At 36.5% G+C, this 4745-nt stretch overlaps 2 long non-coding RNA genes across 2 annotated transcripts; both read right to left on the bottom strand.

Moving 5' to 3' along the window:
- Positions 1-524: 524 nt before the first annotated feature.
- LOC120078424 (uncharacterized) lies at positions 525-3054 on the bottom strand. Its single transcript, XR_005482012.2, has 2 exons — positions 2917-3054; positions 525-778 (listed from the first exon to the last, which is right to left on the bottom strand). It is a non-coding gene; the product is annotated as an uncharacterized LOC120078424 (long non-coding RNA).
- A 67-nt stretch (positions 3055-3121) lies between these two features.
- LOC150035900 (uncharacterized) lies at positions 3122-4190 on the bottom strand. Its single transcript, XR_016529623.1, has 2 exons — positions 3994-4190; positions 3122-3903 (listed from the first exon to the last, which is right to left on the bottom strand). It is a non-coding gene; the product is annotated as an uncharacterized LOC150035900 (long non-coding RNA).
- Between the last annotated feature and the right edge of the window lie 555 nt (positions 4191-4745).

The following is a 4745-nucleotide window of genomic DNA, read 5'->3' on the forward strand; positions in this document are numbered from 1 at the left end:
GTTGAAAACCCCATCCTCCTTGTTAGGATCAACTTTATTCTGAGGGGTACTAGACTCTCCCTTAGACGTGGTTTCTTATGTTACAAGTTCTCTGATAGGGTCACAATCCCCACGTACTTCAAGTTCTCATATAGAGTCTTCATCCCATGCATTACAGGTTCTTTGGTAGGGTCACGATCCATGTTTGCCATCTACTTACTCAGTTTGCCACTTCTCCGTGACATCTTTCCTATTATAGTTCAAAATCATTAGATACATTACAATATTTACATGCCCTTGATCTACGGCATGATTCTACTTTTTCCCAAGACCTTATGCTCTAATACCAACTTGTCACACCCCCACCCTTTTAATCTTGAAGGAGATGTGAAGATAGCATATACCAACCCTCGTATGACAACTACTGTCTATCTTATTCCTGCGACCTATTTCCTTCGCAATTGTTGAGCCTGATAACAATTATATATACACTTCTATTCCACACATTCTCATCAGACTCACAAGTATACAATTCCATCATCAAGCAGAGACACTCAAAAACTTATACATAACCAAAATAACTTTGCATAAGTTTATATTACAATCGTACCACTAAGGGTTCTACTAAGTTTATATTACAATCGTACCACTAAGGGTTCTACTCTTACACCCTAATATGTACATGATAGCCTTAACATTTAAACAAAACAAGATGGACCACCTAAACTCCTAGTTCTCTGAGATTTTGAGTTTGCAGCAGTCTGACAGATCCACTAGGCTCCAGGGAATTGACTACTACCTAGAAAAATGAAAACATTTGGAAAGGATGAACTTAAAATGCCCAATGAGTGAAATTCTTTTAGAACATATGTACATAAATAACTTAATAAGTAAAAATAATGTCCTGAGTAAACATATATATATTTTCATTAGTCAAGTTTAAGGAACAGTACTTTTACATAAAAGAACGTAACATCTCTATGAGTATATACAACACTAGAAATCTCAATCATCATTGGTTTGTTTGAAGAACAATCATATTTCTTTGCCTAAGTTGAAGAAGAGGCCTTTTGCTAGATCACTCAATGTCGATTACCTTTGTTCGATCACCTAGATACCTTCATCTTCTTGAATATTAGGTTTAGTTGGTAAAACACTTCAAACATGATACTAGGCTAAAATAATAGTATTTCAAATATTAGGAATTCTTCGAAAGCATAACATAGGTATAGTCATGAGAAGTAGTTCACTTAAAGAAATTCTTATCAACACATGGTTTTAATCGTAAAAACTTAAGTATGCTTCATAAAATTCCTCTAAAGAGTTTCCATACTTTGGAACTTAAAACATGCTTTGAATGACATAAACACTCTTAGAAACATTGGCACAAAGTTTACTAAAAATGTACGCTTGCTTTACAAAGGCCGTAGTCTCTAAAAAAGGACCATGTGTCCAAGTCGTATTTTTCCTTATGCCCAAATCATGCGTTGGAGAATCTCTTAATTAAAATCTTGTTACACTCCAAGCAACCATGCTTAACCATTATAGAAAACTTGAAAATCCTTACTAAAACTTAACCACTCATTGCAGCTGCCTTACTTGTTCATCCACAAAATTTCCATATTCAACTTCCAACTCTTATAACATAAAATCCAAACATTATCTTAAAAAAATTCCTTCTAAGAACTTCTTCCTAATCATCTTACCTATCTTACTTTAAATTTGAGCTTCCAATTTCGCTGGATGAGCTCAAATTCCTCTAATCTTCTCAACTTGTTCGGGTGAATCAGAAATTTGAATACTCTTCAGATTCTTCAAATTTCCAACAAGAATTTGTGGGAATTTCTCTATGGCAACCTTGGGTTCCCTTCAACACTAATTGAAGCACACTTTGGTTAAAAATGCACATCCTTGGCACGAGGAAAATTTTCAAAACTGATTTATCCTTTTTCAACTCATATTTATATTAAGGCTTGCATGACCTAGTGGCCTAATCTGATGACACTTAGGCCACTAACTCATATTTAAAGCCCCTAATGATGCCACTTAACCCACTAACTGGGGGATTAATCCAACTCTTCTTCTTCACCTTAACACCTAAGGCTTGCGTTCACTCGAACCTTTCTCTCGGCCAGTGCATGCACAACCACCGTATTCCTCACCCTGCTGCCCCTTCATGCCTTGTTCGACCAAAATAGTCCCAATTAACCTCCATAGACCAATGCTACTCCAATGTTAAACTGCCCACCAATGCCAATGCCTACAAGCGACCCATACTTAGTAATTAACCTCTAGTCCTCGCGGCCAACGCGTGTATCACTAACTCCTCACCTAGCGCCCTGCCTTGAAGCTCCTTCAACGCTTGACTTGGGCATTTGATTGCTCGCACGTTGCCTCCTTTGAGCAATCCAACCCCTAATGAGGCTAACGCCTGCCGCTCTGCCCGTGCTAACTTCTAAACCTAAGGCCTTTAGTGCATGGCTCGCATTCTACACATAGGCAATCCTTTTTTCTTTTTATTTTACTTTGGCCCTTAGATGCATGGCATGGATCTAACTCCACAGGCCCCCTTTTATTTATTGAAACCTCTACTTTCCACCAGAAAGCCTCCTTGCCTAATACGTAGAATATTTTCCTTCTCTCAATACCTCTACATACTGACAATATGCATAACATGGTATACAATTAAATTAACAGTGAAAACTTTAACAACAAAGTAAGTTTCAAGAATAAGTACTTAGGTGGTCAAGTTCTAGGGGTTACATAAGTGATGCACCAAAAGAATAAAAACATAAATTCATGGTTCGAGGTACCCCTAACTCCAGTTTAAAATAAAAATAAATAAATAGATAAATAAATAGGTTAAGAAAAGAATTTGAATGTTTGATTTCTAACACAAAACATAAAAATTGGAAGAAATATATGTGGAAGACCCACCATCCATTAGGCCCACTAGGTGAACTTGTTAGCCTTCCTATCGAGACAACCTGAAGGCACGTTTTTATAAGTAGTGATCCTGAAGGGTCATAATCATAAGCATAGGTGACAATCCCATAGGGACACCGAAATGTTAGAATAGAAAGTGAACTCGAAGGTTCACAAACATGAGATGTATACGACCTGATAGAATTGCTAATAATCATCAACAGTCTAATATGAAACTTATAACATTCAGATTTCACACCAAACCATTAATAATTTTAGTAACATAAGCCATAGGTTTTCAGTGCACCTTTATCAATTCATCCATAAAACATAGTAAATTATTTCATCACAATAACACCATGCTTTAACATATATGCGCAATCGTATCATCAACTTGGTTAGGGCACCTGGTTCGCTGGGAACTAGTAGTAAACCACTTATCTTAGCATAATAAATCAACCCAACCCTCAGCTTAAACTTCTTGGCGTAAAATCCTAAAACACAATATGTAATTAATTTTATCCTCTTAAAGCAAAAATCCCTTTACCCAAATTGATATTCCATATAAGATTGCCTCAGAACCGACCTTTTAACTTTTTTGGACAGCTTGGTAAAACCCTTCAAAACTTCAAATGTAAAGTCAAAACAACATGGACAAAGAAAATTTAGTCCTAAAAGTTTTATGTGTATTCAACCCCACGTGAAAACTCCACAATGAACCCATGAAACTCACCTTAAAACACCCTTAAAATCGTTGGAAAATTTGCTCTTGATCCAAAAAAAAATTCCTCTAAACCTTCAATTTACCACCCCAACAACAAAAACACAGCAGCAACGAAAATCAATCTCAATTGGTAACCTAAACTTGAAACACTTAAGGGAAAACTGACAAAAAAAATTGTCTTTCCGTTGATCCCCACGCTAACGGCGTTAACCTATAGTGGCAGAGGCAGAAATGGACGACAGCGTCCGGTCGGCGATGTTAGGCGAAGCGTCGACCTGCTGAAAACACAATCGAAAAACTGATGAAACGGAAGAAGAACAATGACTAGGCTCGTTCTCACGATAGTCAGACAACTGACAGACCACCTGTAGACCGACAACGAACGACTTGCGGCGGGTAGAGCACAATGGATGGTCGATGATGGCGGCTGAAGCCTTGATTCTGGTCTGCGGTGTGTAGGAGAAGGCTGGGGTTGGTTCATGATGGAGAGGAGGAGGAAGATGAGAATGGAGGAGGGTTTAGGGCATGCTTCCCAACGACTCCTTAAATAGTATAAAAATATATTGTTTTCTCTTCTTTTTAAACCCTAACTCCACATATTTAAATTAATATATAAATAAACCTTTTCCCCCATTCCTGATTATATATAAATATATTTTTAAACATTTTACTCCATCAAATCCAACTTAACCTCTCACTGTTTGTATTCCCTAATTTATTATATTTTGTACGTACATTTGGCTCCAACTTTAGGACAAGTGATTGTTAGAATTGATGTCTTAAATCTCTCTTCTTGTAGTTTTTAAACTTTATATAAACAAATTGTTATTATTAAAATAATTATTATTTTATGAGCATACACTCAATCCAATAAACAAATATCATAGGTTATTTTAGGTAATTTAAACATGTGTGTAAATACATACAGGTGGTTTAAATGATAACCTCAATGGTCTATAGTAAATAGATAAGGTTGGGTACCTTATTCTGGTGACATTCTCGCTTATAGATGTTACAAATGTTGTAAAGTGCTACAAATGATCTGATCTTGATCATTCATGTGAAAACATGTGAGCGAGTGTATCCTATATAAAGAGTTTGTATAGGATCAGACCAC

This window comes from Benincasa hispida, chromosome 5 (genome assembly GCF_027475165.1).
Source record: "Benincasa hispida cultivar pf3 chromosome 5, pf3_genome.v1.1, whole genome shotgun sequence".
In the NCBI taxonomy this organism is placed as follows: Eukaryota; Viridiplantae; Streptophyta; class Magnoliopsida; order Cucurbitales; family Cucurbitaceae; genus Benincasa; species Benincasa hispida.